The sequence below is a fragment of the Oreochromis niloticus genome, linkage group LG8 (genome assembly GCF_001858045.2).
Source record: "Oreochromis niloticus isolate F11D_XX linkage group LG8, O_niloticus_UMD_NMBU, whole genome shotgun sequence".
Taxonomy (NCBI): Eukaryota; Metazoa; Chordata; class Actinopteri; order Cichliformes; family Cichlidae; genus Oreochromis; species Oreochromis niloticus.
The window spans coordinates 27,373,151-27,397,066 of NC_031973.2; the positions used below are offsets into that span (position 1 = coordinate 27,373,151).

The following is a 23,916-nucleotide window of genomic DNA, read 5'->3' on the forward strand; positions in this document are numbered from 1 at the left end:
TTTGTGCTACATGTATTTATAGGACCATACTTGCAGAATGAGTTTAGTGAATATCTTGGTGAAGATTCATTTATAAAGTCTATGGGTTTTTTATTGAGACACTTTATTTATGCTGCCAAACAGAGTCAAAGAGACTCTGGCCTGACAAGTATTGCACTAATGTGTGACCCTCACATTGTGAGATGATGATTCCAAAAAGTACAATGTGCTACAAAGCACAAACTTTGTGCCAGAATTATGTGCCAATTTTCACTGTGATGAGAAACTACACACAACACATTCTCAAAGAGTGATTACATAGTTTGTAGCACCATATTAACTCAGGTTTTAAAAGATCATCAGCAATCCTTTCAAGCAGAACACAGACTTCTTTCTATATGATTCCCCAGCGAGGTGTTTCATAAAGTAGTGGTGGCGCTTAGCAAAGCCTTCTTCAGTAATTCAGGTTCTGTTTGAGTTTCAGAGAACAGATAAAAGAACCCTCCAGAACAGTCCAGTTCTGGCAAAATTAGTTTTAACCCCTAATTCACCACTGGTGCTGTGTAAATACCTTATTAAGAGGTACGATTCTACAATATGACCGAGAACATTCCAAAAACCAGGCAGTCCACTTGGTGACAGCAGGAATGAAAAATTTGCTTTTAACAGGAAGAGACTAGATTCAGACTGGGGCACTAGTCATCTGCATGACTGATTTGGAGTGAGGGGGAAAGGAAAAGAATGAACAGTTTGGACACTGCAATGAGGAAAGAAAAGAGAGAGAGCACATAGACCATGAATTGAATAAATGAAAAAACACAAACTATGGGTGGCAGTACTTCTGACAAACCAGGTGGTGTTCTCCAGAAATACAGCAGATTTATTTCTGAGTAAGAGATGAAAAGATAGCTTTAACCTGATGTCCATATGACATATGAGCTAGAGTCCAGATGATTTTCAGCCTAGGTTAGAATTTGTGAGAACTGTCATTTTAGTCTATCTAGGGACAGAAATGACAATATATGTAATACCCTGTGTTTCCTTGACTCATTACCAAGTGGTGAGAGGTGTGTTTTTTAGAATTTAGACTGCATATCAAAGGTGGGCTTGAAGCATCAAGGTTAGTTTTGGTGTTTTGGCAGCAGCCATCTTTGTTTTTTGGAGCAAAAATAATTATTTGTAAGAGAGAGCAGAGTGCCAAGTTGAAAGTGACAACATTTTGTGTCCTTTGTGTATCCCTGGTTTAATTTTTTAGTTTGCACTTGCACTTTTACTCTTTCAGTGTGTTTCAGTTTATTTTAGTGTTCCATTGTATTTTGTTGTCAAGTTTTTTTTTCTCTCTGTTAGTTACTTGCTTTTTCAATTTTGATATCATTTTGTCTCTGTTGCTTCATAGTTTTACTTGCTTTGTCTCGTTGTTCCTTTTCCTACTGCATTCCCCACCTGTTTCTTCTCCCCTCATTATCTTCGTATTGTCTGACTCTCCCCTTGTCCTCTGTTGCATTGTGTATATAGCTATGTCTTCCTAGTGTTTCTGGATGTTTGGACATCCTGGCTTAGTGCTTTAGAGATTCCAAGATTTGTGGACTTTTTCATTCCCTGGGCTTAGAAGCTTAATGTTTTTCCTGTCTCTGCATTTGGGTCTATAAATTTTGAAGACACACTGGGTCATGATAAAAAAAGCCATAAGGCCTCCTTTTTTAAAACCAAATTTTTATCTATGAAACACCTCTCTGGCTTGTGTTATTTAGCATGTGGCACATTTTGTAGAAAATAGAGCGCATAGATCTTTTCAGTTTCTGCTTTCGGTGTGAAACTGGTGTTGATTTGAATAATTCATCACGTCACATGTTGAAGGTTAAATACATTTTCACTTGTATGGCACCATATCCCACTCTGATCTAGGCATAGACCATCGAGTGACACTAACTTTTAGCCTGATGTCGATGACTGTGCATGTGTTGTGTTGTTGTGTCCCAGTGTTTCAACAGCTTTAAGTGTCTTCCCGGGTGGGGTGGGAGGAAGTCAATGTTAAAATGCCACTGACACATGCTGTCAAATGTGAGATCCTTTTAATATGACATGAAATGAAAATTAAACAGATGGATAAAAGGGGATACCAATCTGAGCACTGAGTGTTGCCTGAAATAAAGATTTACAGTGACATGCCTCATGAGTAATTGTTCTTATTCTTCTTAATATTTTGTATTCACTTTTAAACAACTTTAGAAACCTGTGGAAAAGAAGACATGACACATGAGGGATGCTTAAGACAAATCTGACTTGATAAAACAACTGACACTAGATACATGTTGCACAACCAAGCTATCCAGCTCATTGCCCCATATTGGCTTTTACTGCAGAAAACAAATGCAATACAATGTGCTTTGTGTAATTAAATTATTATGGCACAAAAACACTACTGTCTCAAACTATACATAATTTACAACGGTGAGTCAGATTATCTAATGAAGTAATCTGACAAGTCAGCCTGTTTGCATCTCCACTCAGTTTGCTAAAATATGGTTGCATGTTGTAACCATGAATGTTATCATTGTATCTTGATTTTGGTCACTACATCCCAAACACACCTTTCTAGATGTAGAAAAGTATAACGCAGGTGTGGACCCATCTATATGTGTCTGAATACAACAATATTTTACAATAATGTCTGAATATAATAATGGTGTTCTTTTTAAAAGCACTTATTTAGGTCTGTGAATAAGCTGTAAGATTTATATTTAGTACAAGAGTTAGGAGAAAAGAAGGTAGCAATAGTGTTCTTCAGTATTTAGGGGGCCACTGCTTGTCAAATCAAATGCACAGCAAGAAGTATTTAATTAATTATTATAAAATATTTATATTTATCTTATTTATGATGTAGCATTGTAAATGATAATCAGTTGAGATAAAAAGAAAAAGCCTTAACCTAACTCCTGTGTTTGTCTCAGCATCTCTGATACATAATGTATCATCATCGTCTTTCTCCATCACATCCCCCACACAGAGCGCTCCTCTACAGCCGTGGGCAACTGAACTGACCCACTCCAGCAGCAGAAAAGTCAAAAAAATTATGCGGATGTCTCTGATGTGAACATGACCTATTTTGATGTCCTACAGAGATCTGCAGACCTGACTTTCTTCCTGCTACCCCGTCCTTTCACTTACACCTGCCTGGACAGCCTGGTATGTGTACAACAGCTCTTTCTGGGTGTGATGTGGCTTATAAACATACGTTTTTAGGTAATTCTAACAAATCTGCTGCACAAATGTCCAGTCTTTCTGTTGCTTCCCCTGCAGGTGTTTCTGGACTTTCTCCATAAATAAACACGGTTTCCTAGTTTTCCTATTCCTTTACACATATTGTATATTTTTCAGTGCTATTTGTGTAATATTAATTTATAGTTGCAGTTTTAAATGCTACATTTTACCATGCATTCATAAGTTGCATAAGCTGATTTTTTAGCAATAAAAATGCAGCTTAGTGATAACCATACAAATTTATGATGCTGATTTAATCCTATGGTCTTGGTGAAGATAACACTAAATGGTAGATAGACTGATTCTTACACTCAAAGCACTTTCTACAACATGCTACATTCACACAAGCACTTTTTTCTATGCTTAAGTGCTTTCTTTGTATCAAACATTCATACTCGAATGGATGCATCATAAAGCAACTTGGGGTTAGTATCTTGCCCAAGGATATTTGGCATGCAGACTGGATCGACCCACTAACCTTCTGCTCAATAGATGACCTGCTCTATCTCGTGAGCTACAGCACAACACTACATACTGCATATTATTGTTATAAGCAAGGCTCAGATGTACCCAGAAAAGTAGACTCAAATAACTCACAAGTGTGCTATAAGATGTATTTAAAAAGTATAGCACTAGAACACGTTTAACTGAATGACACTGCTCAGAGTGAACTGCTAAAGGCGAGATCTAAAGTGTTCCGCAAGGAGAGGGACAGTGTACAAAGGGAGTCAGAGCAAAGGAAGCTTATAGTCATGGAAACAATATTTTTACCTGAATTTGCCAACAGAGGAAGCACAGGGAGGGATATAGATGAGTAAAAATGATTAGCCCCCCCTATGAAATTTCTCTAAAGCTTTTCTCCAAATTCTCCTGATAGAAGGACTTAAAATGGCATTTCTAAACATACTAGCTTTCTTTTGAAAGCATAAATTATTGCTATTTGCAAACAATAACATGATTAATTCAGAAAAAAATTACCAGATCAATATTATTTGTGTAGAGAAGCCTGTGTTAGGGTGGACTACATTACCCAGAAGGCTTTGCGTGGCTAAATGATACATCCACGACCCAACTTCATATACCAGTGCAATGAGGGCTCTCAAACAGAAATATGGTTAGCCAAGACAGCTGGTGAGTGAACTCAGCACCATCCTGTGTACACCACCCGTAAAACCATTTGATTCTCAAGCTTTTGAAGCTTTTTGCCTGTCAGTTGCCAGTCTAGTGGTGGATGCTTACCACTAAGCATGGAGTGAACTCCACTGTGGATCCCACATAGACTGATTATGTAGCACTTGGTAAAGTGTAAAGCTAAAACATGTCCAGAACATTCTATAAATCTGCTGGTATTTGTGTTATTCAACTATATGTTTGGATTTTTGGCTGCTACATGTTTTCCACCAGTAGAGGGCAGTCACGGCAAAAAGAAAAGAAAACAATGTTCTGTAAAAAAGGAAAAAAAGAAGAAGTATTCTTGGGTTCTGTATGTGAAAGCCACGGTTCTGGAGTACCCAAATAAACTCGGTTTGCTGTCTACACCAAGTTGTCCTGGAGTGGTGTAACATTTTGGAGGTCCCACCGAGATCGTTTTTGGGACTACTTCACACAGAGGAACACGGTGAAGGAGCGTGACAGAGCAAAGGGGCTAATGCTAACGGATTGCAACAGTCTAGCTAATGCGACGCAAACTGTGTTTTCTCCGGTCGGATACACTGAGAGAGCTTCACTCGTCTTAGTTATCTTTCAAGCATGTCTGTGAACCGTGAAGATTTTTTGTTGGAGTTGGAGCAGAAGTTATGTGGACTTTCTGTGGAAGAACTGCTCAGAGTATGTGAACTATATAATATTACAGAAAAGGACAGCGAAGAAATACAAAGCAAATCTCGCAGAGCTCTCGTTAAGCTTATCAGCCAGTTCTGTGAACGAGAAGAATTTCTGCAACGAGAGGATGAAGGCATGTCGGTGCTTCTGGAGCTAAATGATGTGCTGGTTTTGCTGGTGGAGGCGCGGTCAGCGGCTGTCGACGCGGGAGCGGCGGCCCGGTCTTCATCTTCAGACAGAGCGGGGATGACGGCGGAGGCTGTGCACGAGGGGCAACTGGCAGTGGCGCGGGCACCTCCGGAGCGGCGGACAGGGCCGATGACATCGCTGGAGCATCAGGCGGCTCAAGGGACATCAGCGGAGCAGCAGGTGGCCATGAGGACGTCGCTGGACGGCGAAACACAGCGCAGGGGGAGAGACTGCATTGGCAACAGCTGCTGTAATGTTTCATCAGGTGGATTCAGAAAAGACTTCAGGATAAGTGGACATGTGGGTGAGTCAACAGCTAAAGACACGCTGAGTTTCAGTAGCTTAGAGCACCAGATGGAAAACGGCTTAAAAACGGGCTACTCTGAAGCTGAGATCGTGGAGGCTGTCATACGTGCCATCAGTCCTGGGTTAAAACTAAGGAGCTATTTGGAAGGGAAAGAAGATCTCACATTGACCAGCCTGAGACAAGTTCTAAAAGCCCATTATGCAGAAACGGATTCAACAGTACTGTATCAGCAATTAACCAAGGCTACACAGGGGGCAAATGAAACACCACTTGAGTTCCTGATTAGAGTGTTGGATTTGCGTCAAAATATTCTTTTTGCATCTGAGCGCGCCCAGTCTAGCCTAAAGTACAACAAAGAACTTGTTCAAAGTCAATGTTTTCAGTCCATTAGAACGGGTCTTCTAAATGACAATGTCAGAGCAGAAATGAGAGTATATTTGCAGGATGAAAACTGTAGCGATGAACTCTTATTAACGAAAATGCAAACAGCCCAGTACAATGAAAGCGAGAGAGCGTTAAAGGCAAAAGCCCACAGGTCATTTAGAACAGGACTAAATGTAGTTGAGCAGAATGTAGCGCTTACTGATCCCTGCACAAGCCAGCCTGATACAAAGCCGGCTAAACCCCTCAAAGATAACTCCTTATTTGCAAAAATTGAGGAAAGTAACTCAGCAATCAGGGAACTTACAGGACAGGTAGCTTCACTAGTACAAACTGTCCAACAGGATAGAAGTGGTGACGGTGATAGGCAAGCCAGGGTGTACAGAAAGTCAGCTCAGAGACCAAAAAGGCGATGCTCTGCATGTCAACAAGAAAACAGGGACTATGACCATTGTTTCAAATGTGGCAGTGACTCTCACTGGGCAAAAGGATGTAAAGTAAGGGGAGCTCAGAAGCAGGGAAACTGGGCGGGGCTGTGACTGCGGGACAAGCCACAGCTTCAGCACCAATGTCCCAATGTGACAACATTCCCAAGGCCCAAAGCTTATCCCTTGCATCACCAACTGACTCAGGAAATCCTAAAATTAGGAACCAACCCCCAAACGTGTTCAATCTGAGTACCAAAAAAAGAAAAGTAGCACAGCTCGTGGGCAAAAAGTGTCTAGTATGGTGTAGAATGAACAACTGCAAAACACAGGCACTGTGGGACACGGGAGCCCAAGTTTCAATAATGAGTGCATGCTGGAAATCAGACAATTTACCTCACTTAGAAGTTCACCCCATCAGTGATTTACTAAGTAAGGATGAACTTTTAGACTTGAGAGCCGTAAATGGATCTGAAGTCCCTTTCCAGGGTTGGGTAGAAGTTAGCCTTAGCCTTTGCGATCCGAGAGGAAAAGCTGTAGCTCAGAATGAGGTTCGGGTTCCAATCCTAGTAAGTCAGGATGTGATACAGAAACCAATAATAGGGTTTAATGCTATTGAGGAACTGATAAAAAAATACACTACTCAGTCCAGTGAAAGCTTGTCTTTACTCAGAAACTCTCTAAGAGTAGGATCAAGCAAAGCAGAAGCACTGTTGAACCTTATCCACACCGCCAGTAGCGAGATAGTTACTTATCCTGTCAGATCAGGACGCAAAGCTATTGTCGTACCGAGTGGACAAATGTACGGCGTTAGTTGTTCCATCAAAACAGACTTAAAGGTAAAAAGTGAAATGCTTTTTGAGCCAGATGAAAACCTGTCTATAGATGAGGGTCTGAAATCTAACTGCCAGTTGCTGTCTGTATCAGGCAGTACCCGCAAAGTCAGTTCAGTTCAGTTCAGTTCATTTTTATTTCAAACATATATATTCTCCAACATTTCATAAAATCATTCCATGCAGTTGTTTGAAAAGGAGTAGGCAGAAGTATATACTTATTCAGTCCTACCCCCTCAGGTTTACATCCTCATCATCTAAATTTGAACAACAAAAATGTATACAATGCCTTCAACTTAGAACATAACATCACAAAAAAATATTTTCTCATGTTCAACTAAAACTATATTTAGATTTGCTAATTTGCAGAAGAAAATAAACATCAGTTTGACTGCTGTCTTGGGTTAATTGCATTTTCTTCATTCTTATACTTATTTAAAATTTCTTTTTTGAGTTTTATTTTAAACTGGTTTATATCACTACTGACCTTTATTTCTTCTTTTAACTCATTCCAGAATTTAACTCACGCTATTGAAATAGACATCCTTTTCAATGTTGTTCTTACTCTTTGTAATTTTAAATTCCACTTCCCTCTAAAATTATACCTCCCTTCTCTTTCTAAGAACCATTTACTTATTTCGATTGGGAGCATCCCTTTCCTTGCCTTATATATTATTTGCACTGTTTTAAACTTCACCAGATCCTGGAATTTTATAGCTTGTGTCCTAATAAAGAGTGCGTTTGTGTGAGCCCTATACCCCTCCTGATTTATTAGTCTAATGGCCCTTTTCTGCATTATGATTATAGTCTGAATATTACTTTTATATGTATTTCCCCAAACCTCTACACAATAACTCATGTATGGTAATAATAAAGCACAATATAACATGTACAATGTTATATTGTAGTAATGTAGTCAATATCTATGTTACTAATGTTACCAAACATGACATTGTGTTGCCACCTAAAACCCTTCTAGGTAACATAGAGAGGGTAACACACAGTTATCCTGTGAATCTCAAAGAAGCTCAGATAGGTTCGGTTGTAGAAAAAGACAATCAGAACTCACCTAGCTTACCAGAAGAACCTTGGGAACCACCTGTCAATTTGGGCCACCTTAACGCAGAATAACAGGCAGCAGTCATGGAAATGTTAAGGGAAGAGTCAGGCGCATTTGCTAAACAGAAAGAGGAAGTTGGTTACATAAAAAATCTAAAAATGGATATCAAACTCATTGATCAGATTCCTGTAGCCAAGTCCTATAATGCGGTCCCACGTGCTCTCTATGATGAAGTAAAAAGTCACATTCAGGACTTGTTAAAAAAAGACTTTATTTGCAAATCAACCTCACCATATGCCTCTCCAATAGTGTGTGTGAGGAGGCGGGATGGAGGCCTGAGACTGTGTGTCGATTATAGGGGCCTCAATAAAAAGACCATTCCAGACAGACACCCTATCCCAACTTAAGCCATCTCTACATTGTCACAAGGAAAAAAGAAGTATATTTGTTTATTTTTGTTTCTTATTGTCATGTTTTGTCAATGTTGGGACACTATTTATTTAGCAGGGGAGGAATGTAGCACTTGGTAAAGTGTAAAGCTAAAATATGTCTAGAACATTGTATAAATCTGTTGGTATTTGTGTTATTCAACTATATGTTTGGATTTTTGGCTGCTACATGTTTTCCACCAGTAGAGGGCAGTCACGGCGAAAAGAAAACAATGTTCTGTAAAAAAAAAGAAAAAAAGAAGAAGTATTCTTGGGTTCTGTATGTGAAAGCCACGGTTCTGGAGTACCCAAATACAGTGGCTTGCAAAAGTATTCGGCCCCCTTGAACTTTTCCACATTTTGTCACATTACAGCCACAAACATGAATCAGTTTTATTGGAATTCCACGTGAAAGACCAATACAAAGTGGTGTACACGTGAGAAGTGGAACGAAAATCATACATGATTCCAAACATTTTTTACAAATAAATAACTGAAAAGTGGGGTGTGCGTAATTATTCAGCCCCCTGAGTCAATACTTTGTAGAACCACCTTTTGCTGCAATTACAGCTGCCAGTCTTTTAGGGTATGTCTCTACCAGCTTTGCACATCTAGCGACTGAAATTCTTGCCCATTCTTCTTTGAAAAACAGCTCCAGCTCAGTCAGATTAGATGGACAGCGTTTGTGAACAGTAGTTTTCAGATCTTGCCACAGATTCTCGATTGGATTTAGACGCCAGACAGGTCAGGGATAAAGTTATTGAGAAATTTAAAGCAGGCTTAGGCTACAAAAAGATTTCCCAAGCCTTGAACATCCCACAGAGCACTGTTCAAGCGATCATTCAGAAATGGAAGGAGTATGGCACAACTGTAAACCTACCAAGACAAGGCCGTCCACCTAAACTCACAGGCCGAACAAGGAGAGCGCTGATCAGAAATGCAGCCAAGAGGCCCATGGTGACTCTGGACGAGTTGCAGAGATCTACAGCTCAGGTGGGGGAATCTGTCCATAGGACAACTATTAGTCGTGCACTGCACAAAGTTGGCCTTTATGGAAGAGTGGCAAGAAAAAAGCCACTGTTAACAGAAAACCATAAGAAGTCCCATTTGCAGTTTGCCACAAGCCATGTGGGGGGGACAGCAAACATGTGGAAGAAGGTGCTCTGGTCAGATGAGACCAAAATGCAAAACGCTATGTGTGGCGCAAAACTAACACTGCACATCACTCTGAACACACCATCCCCACTGTCAAATATGGTGGTGGCAGCATCATGCTCTGGGGGTGCTTCTCTTCAGCAGGGACAGGGAAGCTGGTCAGAGTTGATGGGAAGATGGATGCCAAATTCCCAAATACAGGGCAATCTTGGAAGAAAACCTCATGGAGTCTGCAAAAGACTTGAGACTGGGGCGGAGGTTCACCTTCCAGCAGGACAACGACCCTAAACATAAAGCCAGGGCAACAATGGAATGGTTTAAAACAAAACATATCCATGTGTTAGAATGGCCCAGTCAAAGTCCAGATCTAAATCCAATCGAGAATCTGTGGCAAGATCTGAAAACTGCTGTTCACAAACGCTGTCCATCTAATCTGACTGAGCTGGAGCTGTTTTACAAAGAAGAATGGGCAAGGATTTCAGTCTGTAGATGTGCAAAGCTGGTAGAGACATACCCTAAAAGACTGGCAGTTGTAATTGCAGCAAAAGGTGGTTCTACAAAGTATTGACTCAGGGGGCTGAATAATTACGCACACCCCACTTTTCAGTTATTTATTTGCTTGGTCATTTTCATGCTTGGAATCATGTATGATTTCTGTTCCACTTCTCACATGTACACCACTTTGTATTGGTCTTTCACATGGAATTCCAATAAAATTGATTCATGTTTGTGGCTGTAATGTGACAAAATGTGGAAAAGTTCAAGGGGGCCGAATACTTTTGCAAGCCACTGTATGTTAAGAACAGGCCTGTATATTAAGGGACACCTTTCAGTTATAAACTGTGTCAGAGGTCACAGGAAGTCTGAAATTATAAATGCAACAGATTCAAGGACAGCTCTTCAGATCTGCCGATTGCACCGTGCACATCTCTTTTCCGGAAGATAATTGAATAAAATGATTATAAATACTTTGACCACTCTGAGTCTGCGTCTTCTCTGTCCAGTAGAAGAATAAAAGAACTGGGTTCCATATTTGGTGCCGTGACCCGGATTCTTTTATGGCTGAGAGGACGAATTTGGCCCAAGGTGGGATCGTGAAATGAGGCGAACAGAGGACTGGTCCAATAGAATTTAAAGGTAAGCACCACCTGTTAAAGCAAAGTGTGCATATTGGATGAATTCTAAATGATCTGTTCGCTGAGTTAACGATCTTCACTGTTAAATTGGCTCAGTAGTGTTGAAACATTAGAACAAGAGATTTTTGCTAAGAACTGCAGGTTGATGTTTAAGTCTGCTGCAAAGTTATTTTAAGTGTCTGTGCAAAGTTGTCTTCACGTGTTGCCGTGGAAGTATAATCAATTTTACAATAGGCCAGCAGACGTTGGACGTTGGCCGCAGTACGGTCTTAAAGTTAGCAATTTGATTCTCTCCAAAAAGAATTTCACATTTCACAAACCCGCTTCTGACTTTCCTCGCTGCTCACTGTAAAATCCAAACAGATATAATTAGCTTTTTCTGGTAAAAGGTCCCCGATTAGTTTTATTGTCAATCTGTGGAAACAGTCTCGACAGAGTTAAGCAGTTTCCTCTTTAAAAAGCACTTCTGTTTTTTTTTTTTTAAGCACACAACTACATCCCCAGCTTGCTATTTCTATACCCCGTACATGTCAGTTCTCTTAATTGTCGCTCTGTCCTCCTTTAACAGGTAGACCATATCAGGCATGACAACTGTGTTCGGGCAATTGACACAACATAAAAATCCCTCCGGCTATTACTAAAGCTAATCCTCCCATTACTTTTCATTACTTTCATTACTTTTCATCCTCCCCTGATCCCGATTCTAGCTATTATTGTCAAAGGGCAGGACAGATTAATAGGATAACTCAGGGATTAGGTCGTGTCTCTTAAAGGAGACACGAAAAGGGGGAATGTTAAGGAAAAATATATTTTCTAGCGCTTATTTGCTGTGTATTTGGTTTGATGTATGTTAAGAACAGGCCTGTATATTGTTAAGTCAAATTGTTGAATGTTGTCATTGTGTTTCTTAAATTTGTAAAGTCTTAGTTCAAGCAGTAGGATCAAAGAGATTCCTTTGATCCTGACCACCTCTCCAGCCACTTTGTGCTGGGAGAGGTTTTATTGTAGATACATCCTATCTGGAAGATCTGTTTCCTGTGTTGTAAGCTTCCTGCTTTTGTGATCCTTTTGGTGAGCAGGAGGTCACACAAACGCACCCCTATGACACACACACACACACACACACACACACACACACACACACACACACACACACACATTCTCACGTACACATGCACACACACACACAGTGCCTTGTCTTTGTAACCAAGGGGGGTTTTACGAGGGGAGGTGCTTGTGTAAACTATTGTGTATTGTAACTGTCATGTCAATAAATAGCTGCGAGGAGAGCTGCTCTTTGAAGGATTTGGGCTAGAGACAGGTGAGGAGCATTGCTCCACCGCCTGGTTCTGACCAAAGCTCTCCCTCGTTAGCGAGTTAAAGACCGGTTGAAGATGTTCTGTCTTGTTTTCCGTTCTTCATGAGGAATAAGTCTCTAAACTAGCGGGGCCTGTGGAAACACAGACTCAACATTTATTTGGTCCTTCCGAGCCGGAGCCCAACACATCGCATCCACCGAGGAGAGGGAGATGACGCCGCTGCAGTCTGCTAGCAGCCAGCGTCTGGGACGCCTGATGAAAGACCTGGCGCTTAACTTTGTTGCCAGGCCGGACAGTTTGCGTCTGAACTCCCCTCGGATTGGATGGCGATTGACCGGATCTAGAGACTTTCCCGTGGACGAAAACAACACAAACAGTGAGTACAGAAGGCCTTAGAGCGCGGCTACGTGACCGTGCGGTTAAACGCAGGTACGTGAGTGCGCAAGCTGTGCATGTAGATGCAAGCTACCTGGTTTCTCCACCAGCTTTTCTTTATTTTTTTAAGGAGGTCTGGCTTCTCCGCCAGTTTCAAGGAGGTCTGGTTTCTCCACCAGTGTTTTTTAATTTTTTATTTAAGGAAGGTTAAGCAGGTTTCTCCACCGAAAAGAGGTTAAAAAGGGTTTTTCTCCGCCGCTGAGGGTGTTGAGTGTTGGTTTCTCCACCAAATGGAAGGAGGTCAGAGCTCTTGTTGGTGTCTATTTTATGTGTGTGTGCCAGATGTGGTCTATTTGAGTGAGTCTGATTGTCATTTTGTATGCAGTTGCTTTTGAACTGATGAGCAAGCTACACATTTTCAGAGCAGGAGCTGATTGAACGTATCAGAGGGGAGGGAAACAGAGCTATGATATCTCGAGCATGCAGCTATCCGTGAGTTCAGTTTCTTCCTCACACCTCATATGGGCAACAGCTTTTCTGCATCCTGATTCATGTGTGTGAGACTTTTGTAACATCAGCATCATGTTTTTGTTTTAGCGAAAAGCAGGTGATTTTGTCTGACGTCATGCTGTGTGTGAGTTACAGAGAGGTGTGAAAGTATGTGAGTGAAGCGGTATCCAGCTGGGGCAGACATGATTCTGCAGGTCACCTGCCCAGTGGACACAAAAGAAAGAAATATTTGTGCTGATGAAATATGAATGATAACATGAAGAGTGTTTGGCGTTTCTCAGCCTGAAACAACTGTAATGCCACTTTCTGTTTTTAAGAAAGGAGAGTTAAAAAAAACAGAGAGAGAGAGATGTGTGTTTTAAGCAGTGATGAGAATAATGAAAATGTGATGAGAGAGGTACATAAAACACACACAAACAGAAAATGCATTAACCATACTAACCCTACATGCACATACACATACAATGAACTCATGAAGACCAGACAGCATCTTAAGCACGAGATTCTGTTTGTCATCTTGTCCAAGTTAGTAGTAAGATAAAAGTGATACATAGACTAGTGGACTGAATATATTATTAGTAGGACAAATGGTTGCATCATAGGGAGAAAACAGAATGCTGATGAGGGGTTTTGAATGAGTGAGCTGAGCGAGCTGATTGTTGAGGTTCTGGTGTGTGAAGAAGTTTTAACATGGCACACATTTGGTTACATGAGAAGAAACTTATTATGTGATGAGACAACAGGGTTATGCTGTATGTTGTGTGTGGCTGATTGGATGAACGTTTGAGATTAAACTGGCTGATGATTTGTCTTTTGTTACTAAGTTGAGCCTGCCAATTAGGTTTGGTATGATTTATCCCCCCCCCCGAATTGAAGAACATGTGTCATGATTTAACAAGGCCTTTCCTTTCCTTTCTTTTCTTTCCTTTCTTTTCTTTTGTTACTTTCATAGTGCACTGAAAGTTTTGTTTGATAATTTTTCTGTCATCTAAGCAGATCTGAACGTTGAATAGGAAGAACTACACAACATGTTGTTGCGAACGGTTGCAAAGTGAGTTTCTCCAAAATTAAAATGGTCTCAGGAGAAAGCCACTTATTTGGGACAATTAGGAAGTGAGTCCCTTTTCTAAAAGGATTCAGCGAGGTAATCCAGTCTAAATTTTTTTTTCTTTTTAATGTCGTCGTTTTGCTGAGGGTGGAAACGAAATGCGACGATAAATTCCACTATCAGCAAAGAAAGAATCACTGAATGAATGAATGAGTGAAAATAAAAAAAATGGGGAACTGACTGACTGGTTAAAGCTGACAAAAGCTGACAAGACTTGACTGACTTAACACCACTATGCGAAGTTAACCCCCACGCCGATGTGACAAAGGTGTGGATGTATCTCTGTGTGTGTCTCTGTTGCAGGAGCAGGAGGAGACCACAGGAGGAAACTTGGGTCACATGACTCTGCAAATTTAACCACTGACTAATGTTTTTAAACAGGGTTACAGGTGGAGTGGAGCTGCTCCAAGAGGGAAACCCTGGAGATTGTTTTAGGGCAGGCATGTCCAAAGTCCGGCCCGCGGGCCAATTGCGGCCCGCGGTCCAGTTTTAATTGGCCCGCAAGTAATTTTATAAATTGAATAGAATATGGCCCGCACTCCAACTTTTGCTTGAGTGTATTGCACTTCTTAGTTTTAACACCAGGGGGAGCTGCTGTTGATCAAGGCAGTTGCTCCACCAAAAAGGACAATCACAGAAGAAATTTACTCTCAAGTTACTAAACATGGCAGAACCAAAGAAGCGAAAGATAAAAAGTGAATGCAGAAAATTTCAGACAAGGTGGGAGAGTGAATATTTCTTCAAAGAATTCATGGGGAAGTGTATCTGTTTGATCTGCGCTGAAACTGTGGCAGTTATGAAAGAGTATAATTTACAACGTCATTATGAAACCAAACATCAGGCCTATGCATCCTACACTGGTGCTGAGCGAGAGCAGAAATTAAAGCAAATGCTAGCTCTCCTGCGGGGTCAGCAACAGTATTTTTTTTTCGTGCTCAAATTGTCCAGGAAAGGGCTCCAATAGCAGCTATGAGGTCGCCCAACTCATCGCAAGACACGGCAAGCCTTTTTCAGATGGAGACCTCATAAAACACTGCCTCGTTAAAGTCACCGAAATAATGCGCCCGGAAAAAGTGCAGGACTTCAACAACGTCAGACTCGTCAGCCAACATTAAACTGCAACTGTGTGATAAAGCTGTGCTTTTGATTTTTACTCCATCGCATGTGATGAGAGCACTGATGCCACAGACGCCGCACAGCTGCTAATTTCTTTGCGGGGAGTGGACGAGAGCACGAGCACTTTAGGTGAGTAAAAATATCTTCCACAGTACCCGTGTGTTAATGTGCAGGTACACATGCTTCAAATATCAATAATGCGCATCAATTCTGTCACTACCCTGCTTTTGCGCACCGCTTTCTTATATGCGTTTTTCTTGTTAACACACAGAGTAAACACCGCTGTGCACAGCGCACGCACACGCAAGTCAGCTGATCTCATCTGATGCAGATTTGCTCCTTGGTCAAGTGACATTTGTCCGGATTTTTGCCACGATCAGCACCGCAGCTGGATGGCCCGATTTACATACCCAGCGCAGCTGATACTCACCAGAATAATTGACTAAAATTATATGCACTCCTGTTATTAAGTCCAGTTCAGTCTGTTAATGTTGATAACCGTTTCAAACGAACGTTAATAGGTGTGTTGCTAAGCCTAATAACTTAAATAACAAACTTGAAATGTACCCGTCCCATTTTCCCCTTTATTGTTTTTTCTCTGTGCTGTAAATATTCCCTCTAAGAAGAAATCTGAGGCTGCTGTTCTGAGAATGAGCTACCAAAGCTTTCTCTGAATAAATCAATAAAGATCCATTTATGGAAAACTGTGATGAAGGCAGTTTTGTCTTTAATTATATTCAACAATATAACACATTTGACCACTTTTAAATGATTTTTAATACAGTAAAGTTAAGGTTATATACCTAATTTCTAGTAAGTGGCCCAGCCCCTCCTATATTTTTATGTATGTGGCCCTCAGCGAAAAAAGTTTGGACACCCCTGTTTTAGGGAGAATGTGCGACATTTTTGTACATGTCTCATTGTGTGGAGTTGACACATGGCGAGAGCTGTGTGGCACAAGAGGAGTGTCAATTTTTGATTTGCAGGTGTCGTGAGGTGCCATGACGAGAAGGAGTGACTGAGGAAGATCGTCCACAAGATGGAAGCTGAGGCCAGGAGAGAGGCTTCAGGAGGATCAGAGATCATCTTCAGCACAGCAGACATCCCACAGAGAGCTGTGCTACTGGGCTTCCAGGAGATTGTCATGAGGAGACTTCGCACAGCAAAATCTTAAATAAAATGAAAGAGATTCAGCATTGACGTTGAGGAAGACAACTAAGGTGTACGACGTGCTCTACCTTAAATCGTCCGCGGTGTTGGAACGTGAGAACCTGAGGGATGAAGGAGCGTGCCAAGCTCCATCTGACGGGCAGGAGCAAGTTCAGCGATGGACTTGTGGTTCTGTGAACAGCACAAATGCCAGGTGACTGTGAAATAACTAACAGCACTTGTCCCAAAAGTGAAGCCAGTAACTTACTATCCTAAAAGATTCGATCTAGTTGCTTGTGCTTTGCCTCCGTGTGTGAGATCAGTATGTAGCCCGGGTATATTTGATGGAGCTAAGTTTTATTTCTAGTTATATGTATATATATCTGAATAGTTATCTTGTTCGTTTTTCTATATTTGTATTATTCATAACTTAGTTTGTGTTTAGGTGCTTTTATTTTGAAAGGGGCCGGGAGAAAAAGAAACGAGGGAGAAGGCAGCAGCCACGGGAGATTGGAGGAGAGAGAGAAGCATGGGTGAGATACGGCTAGCGTCTACGGAGACTTTTCCCACGGGACGGCGAGGATAAATCATCCCACGTCGACGGCGGAGTAACAGAGTGTATGGGACTGTGAGGTAGTGCTGCCCGGACTGGCTTGCACTGTTGCCTCGGAATCTCCTAGTTAGCGGCGTGCTAACTTGGCTAACCGGACTTAGCCCTCAAGGCGGACTTCGCTAAGGATCACCGGACCTGTACAGAGCGAGAGGCTAACAACTGCTGAGGCTGACCGATCAGGTTTGTTGCTCGGAAGGAGTAAGTGTGCAGCTGCATGGACTAAGGACGGACCACTCGGCTTGCTGTGAGTTTGTGGAAAGAGACTGTAGCTGTGTCCAAATTCATGGGCTGCATCCTCCTGAGGATGCATTTGTAGACCGATTACGTCACAGCGACGCGCCGAAGGCTGTCCAAATTCCTAGACTCCTCCAAATGCAGCCGACAAATGCGTCCTCCTTTTCCCCGAATTTGAAGGATGGGTCGGGTGTGTCCTTCGTGGCCCTCCATATCCCAGAATTCATAGCGCGGCCCAGCCAAACTCCAGTTTCCGGCAATGGCGGCCGCTACTAAGTTTTAAAATTACTGTTATTAATCCTTCTGGGTCACAAAATAAACTTTTAACATATTTTCAGGCGAGAATGTAGCTGTGTAAACTTGAAATATCTGCTCGGTTTATCAAGATATCGCATATTTGCAAAAGTGCTTCGACGTTTTCGGAGACGTCTGTTACCCACCAGCTCGATAGCTAGCCGATAACTCGAGGGTCACTGAAGCCGCCAAGAACGGCACAACTCCCAGCACATCATTTTCAGATCACCGCCGACTTTCGCTACTCGGGTTAAACGTAATATATAAGTCACTTAGACAACCTAAAAATGTTATTGTTTGGCTTTTTTCAGTGTTTTATTTGTTTGTGAGTAAATCGGTTTGGCTGAGATTAAAGTTATTAGATTAGATTAGATAAAATAAAACTTTATTAATCCCCCGGGTGGGTTCCTCCTTGGTTTTTACACCACTGAATAAACGTCAAACAGAAAACTGATTAAACAGAAGTATGAGATGGTCGAGAATTTACGCCAGTGTCCTGTTATATTTTAAATAGCAAGGAGCAGACGGCTGAGTTTATTAAACTCCACCGAGACAGCGGTGACGTTAATCAGAAGGCTAGACCATTCAATTTCACAGCCGTTTACTTCCGGCCTACCCAACCTTCTGAGGACCCGGCCCATGTAGACCGCGAAGGCCGGGTCCTCAGGAGGATGCAGCCCATGAATTTGGACACAGCTTGAGAGTTCCAGGTAGGAGCACCATTTTGTTTTCTTCTAGGACTGTTGGTTCCTACGCACACAAGCATCGATCCAGGCCTGCACCGAGGGGACTTGGGAAATTGGGGTGTGAGTGTGTGGGGCCCATTACGGTAACGAACTGTTTAACTGTTGTTATTGTTATAATTTATCATTGCAAGAGACTGTTTACTTTAATGATTTTGTGGGTGTTTATCAATCCATTCAGTAAACCCGCTTAGTTGAAACGGAAGATCTTGTGTGTTGTACTGTTTCTTATATATAGTTCAGAGTAAGCTAAAGGTGTTATACATGTGTAACTAAGGGGAGCTTGCACTGAGGGCAACTGGGTAAGTTCAAGGTAACTAGAACTCAGGGCGTACCCGGCTATAGTGGAGTACTGAGTCAGGGGCGCTACAAGTATGTGCAGCAGCTCAAGCTGTACAATGTTCTGGGGAAATTGTTTTATTTCATCCTTTGACACTGTTAGTTCCACACGAGGTAGATGTTTTACTACTGCAGACTAAAATGACATTTCTGTCACCTGCAAGACACTTGTCTTAAATGTCATTGTTACTCTCACAACCACATATTACCATAAAGCGGTGCACAATTCTGAATCCGTCAACCCTTTTGCCAACGAAGGAAGAGGGCACTCCTCATGAGTGTAGAGAGCACGTGGAGAAGGAGTGTAAACCAAGAAATCACTTAATAGATGTGCCAGTCATTGAGGGAACGGTTTGGTTTGTTGATGGTTTGAGCTTTACAACAGCTGAGGGACAGGCTAAAATAGGTTTTACTGTAGGAGATATTTAGAAAGTTATCTGTGCAGGACAATTAGCATGTTTTATATCTGCTCAAGCAGCAGAAATAGTAGCTTTAACGGAAGCGTGTAAAGCTGCAGAGAGACAAAATGTGACAATATACACTGATAGTCAATATGCATTTGCTACATTACAACCTTACATTACCTTACATTACATTTCTTTGCAGCGCAGTGGGCAAGACGAGGTATGACAACCTCGACAGGGAAACCTGTAGAACACGCCAAACTCCTGCAAAATCTGATGGAAGCAGTATTATTGCCCAGTAGAATTGCCGTTTGTAAATGTGCAGCACATACCAGAGGGAAAGATCCAGTTGCATTAGGGAATGCTTTTGCGGATAAGATCGCAAAAGAGGCAGCTTTAAGAGCACATGGTGTTCACATTTTAGCAGTGCAACACCAGTAGACATTGCCTATTATGCGAGATGCATTGGCCGACATGCAGGCCCACTTACATACTGCAGGGAAACAGTTGTGGTTCACAAATGGTGCAAGCTTGCAGGATGATGTTTATTATGTATGTGATAAACCAATACTGCCTAAGAATTTATATAAGACTGCTGCGATTTTGAGCCATGGTCCATGCCATGTCTCAACAGGAGGGATGATGGCAGCAGTAGAGCAACATTTTTATACTCTAGGATTTAATACTTTAAAAAAAAAATTGTAGGTCATGTATGGTATGTTGCAAGCACAATTCTCGGGGTAATTTGAGACCTAAGAGAGGGAAATTCCCCAGACCCAGTCACACATTTCAAGTTATTCACATGGACTTTATAGAGCTGTCCAACTGTAATAGCTACAAGTACTGTCTAGTGATAGTGTGCCTTTTTCAAAGTGGGTAGAAATCATCCCAACTAGGAAAGCAGATGCCATTTCAGTTACCAAAGCAATATGCAAGAATATCATCGTGGAACACGGGATTCCGGAGATTATTTATAGTTATAATGGTCCACATTTTGTAAATGAAGTGATTGGGTTAATGGCACAGCATCTAAAACATCATTGTTCATATCACCTACAAAGTACAGGGTTGGTAGAGAGGACTAATGGGACAGTAAAGCTAAGACTTAGGAAAACAATGGAAGAGACAGGCAGGACATGGTTAGATTGTATAGAATTAGTTAAGATGTACATGAGGATTACTCCAACTGAGAATGGTCTTGACACCCTTTGAGATTATATATGGTAGACCATTTAGGGTTCTAGTTTTCAGTAGTGATGATAGAAAAGCAGAAGAGAGAACACATTAGCAGATTGGATGCTTAAAATGTTTAAAAGTGAAGAAGTCATGAGAACAAATGATCTGCCAGATGATTCTGTTTCTCTACAGGAGCAGAGCCTGAAGTCTGGAGAGTCTGGGTGCTAATAAAGGCCATAAAGAGGAAGTGCTGGTCCAGTCCACGGTGGAAAGGTCCCTATCAGGTGCTACTGACGACGCCCAGAGGGGTGAAGATTGCTGAGAGAAACATTTGGATACATCAAGCGCACTGCAAGAAGGTAACACACTTCCTGGCCGACTCTGGGTAATGGTGAAAAGACCGGAGTACAAAGGGGAGAGAAAGTCTCCAGGGCCTCTCGTCTCAATCCCGGTGAAGAAACCAATGGATCCAGAACCCAATTCAGAATGGCTAGAAATGTGCTGTGCACCTTCTTGAGCCTGTTGACCCTGAGTGGATTAACAGGAGCGCACTGGGACAGAGCAAACCACACCCAATACCCGCATGGGTTTTCAACCAACTACTGGTGGCAGTTTATGAAGACAACTGCTCACATAAACAACAAGACCAATTGTTATGCTTCTGATGCCACTGTCTACACATTCTTCTGGGCTGTGGCCATATAGCATCACAGGGAGTGAGACAGTTTGTTTGCTTGCCTTAGCAACACACCCAGGAGTAAACATACTTGGAACAGTGCCAACTTTTCAACTCCCCTGAACCTGAATGGAAAGGTTGATTCGCCAGTAGCCGGGAAGGTGAATTGTTCTGGTACGACAGACCTGCTGGCCTGGCCCCAAGTATCTGATCCACTGCCGGACATTATACTGCTAAACAAACTGGAAGCAGGCCAGTTACCCATGTGTATCAAGGGCAATGGATCAGTCCAAGTTGGGGATTTACCATGGAATTTGTGCAATGTCACCTATTCTTTTTGCCCTCTACAAGAAGGGATGTAAACAGAGAAGCCTTTTGTTTACAGTTACATCATGAACACTTCTCTAAGCTGGTTGAGGTTTTGAGCCAAGAAGATCATAAACAACTTGATCCAATTTCCTTTACAAAGCTTTTTCTGCAGTGACAACAGGAAAGGAGAAGAGTTGTAAATGCAGATGATTTACCAGTTGACTCTAACCCCCACAGGATGTCTACAGTGGAGAAGATTTGAGGGATTGATAGGAGTCATAAAGAAGAGTGTTGACCAAGCTACAACTTTGAAGATAGCTGAAAGCCACATGGACAAACAATAAAATAAACTGATGTGTTGGGATGCCTATGTCTGTATACAGTTGGATTGTAGTGACATATGATTTGAGAATGTTGATTCTTCTTGTTTGACTGTTGACATTCATTTGTTTACTTGCAGGATGTAGTTTACTGTGTATGCGATCAATGAGAAGCAGGTTAACTGCTTACATGCATTAACTGTGAACTTTTGCGGCGATAGAAGGTGAATGACATCGGGAGCTGTGTATGAATGAAGTCTACACTGACACTGCCAAAACCAAGGGTGCATAAGTTGAAATTTAAGCATACAATGACAAAAAGGGGGGAATGTTAAGTCAAATTGTTGAATGTTGTCATTGTGTTTCTTAAATTTGTAAAGTCTTAGTTCAAGCAGTAGGATCAAAGAGATTCCTTTGATCCTGACCACCTCTCCAGCCACTTTGTGCTGGGAGAGGTTTTATTGTAGATACATCCTATCTGGAAGATCTGTTTCTTGTGTTGTAAGCTTCCTGCTTTTGTGATGCTTTTGGTGAGCAGGAGGTCACACAAACAAACACACCCCCATGACACACACACACACACATTCTCGCTTACACGTGTACACACACACACACATACAGTGCCTTGTCTTTGTAACCAAGGGGGGTTTTACGAGGGGAGGTGCTTGTGTAAACTATTGTATATTGTAACTGTCATGTCAATAAATAGCTGCGAGGAGAGCTGCTCTTTGAAGGATTTGGGCTAGAGGCAGGTAAGGAGCATTGCTCCACCGCCTGGTTCTGACCAAAGCTCTCCCTTGTTAGCGAGTTAAAGACCGATTGAAGATGTTCTGTCTTGTTTTCCGTTCTTCATGAGGAATAAGTCTCTAAACTAGCGGGGCCTGTGGAAACACAGACTCAACATTTATTAAAGGACACCTTTCAGTTATAAACTGTGTCAGAGGTCACAGGAAGTCTTGTGCAGAGCTGCAGAAGAACAGGATGTATAGAAAAGCGGAACTAGGCAACACACACACACATCAAGTAAGGCCAGAGGTAAAGAGGTTGTTTTGATCGAAACTGTGTATGACGTGTAAGAAGTACCAAAATAACAGGAGGAGTGGGGACTAGATGAGGAACGCTGAAATTACAAATGTAACAGATCCAAGGACGGCTCTTCACATCTGCCGATTGCACTGTGCACATCTCTCTTCCGGAAGTGAATTGAATAAAATGATTATAAATACTTTGACAACTCTGAGTCTGCATCTTCTCTGTCCAGTAGAAGAATAAAAGAACTGGGTTCAATACTAGGAAACAGGTGAGGAGCGTTCAGCTCCAAGAGCTTGGGTTCCGACCGGCCTTCCCTTGCTAGCAAGTAAAAACCCGGTCCCGTCGTTGTCTTGCTTTCTTCATGAGTGATAAGTCTCTGAACTAGCGGGTCTGCTGAAGTCAGATCCAACACCCGCCTAGTCTTTAACTGCTCCTTTCTGTTCCGTCAAACTGCTCTTAATGACCTCCTGCTGCCAGAACCCTTCCTAGCCCTTTGCTTCTCGGTGTGTTACTCCGATTCCAACAGCATGTTGTGGCCATAAGCGGTGATATAAAGACCATTTTCTCCTGGAAAAAGACCAACTCCTGGACAAAATGAGACAACTACCTGCTACTGGAGGATTTGAGATACAGCAGTGGGCCAGTAATCTGCCAGAGGTGGTGTCCCACCTGCCTAGTACCACCGGTTCTGACCGCTGTGAGCTCTGACTGACCTTTAACCAAGCTGATCCACAAGAGTTGATGCTTGGGTTATGTTGGCATTACCCTACTAATACCTTGGGGTAGAAGCATCGCCCAGTCTCCTGCATGGCACCAACTCTCCGCAATGTGTACAATTCAATACAATATAAAGCGCCTTGAGGCGCTTTATATTGTACAGTATACTCTATAATAACAGATACAGAGAAAAACCCAACAATCATATGACCCCCTATGAGCAAGCACTTTGGTGACAGTGGGAAGGAAAAACTCCCTTTTAACAGGAAGAAACCTCCGGCAGAACAAGGCTCAGGGAGGGGCGGCCATCTGCTGCAACTGGTTGGGGTGAGAGAAGGAAGACAGGATAAAGACATGCTGTGGAAGAGAGAGAGAGATTAATAACAGATATGATTCAATGCAGAGAGGTCTATTAACACATAGTGAGTGAGAAAGGTGACTGGAAAGGAAAACTCAATGCATCATGGGAATCCCCCGGCAGCCTATGGCCGTTTTTCAATGCCCAAG

General features: G+C 42.0%; 1 protein-coding gene across 4 annotated transcripts in view; it reads left to right on the forward strand.

Annotated features, from left to right (window-relative positions):
- Positions 1-22,158, forward strand: part of adgra1a (adhesion G protein-coupled receptor A1a) — a 74,870-nt gene extending 52,712 nt beyond the window's left edge. For 2 of the 4 annotated variants that reach the window (XR_003221357.1, XR_003221360.1), the window contains one exon: positions 3,100-3,118. The gene's annotated coding sequence lies outside the window, so the exon portion shown is untranslated. The other 2 variants (XR_003221358.1, XR_003221359.1) reach the window with 2 other exon arrangements.
- Positions 22,159-23,916: the final 1,758 nt, after the last annotated feature.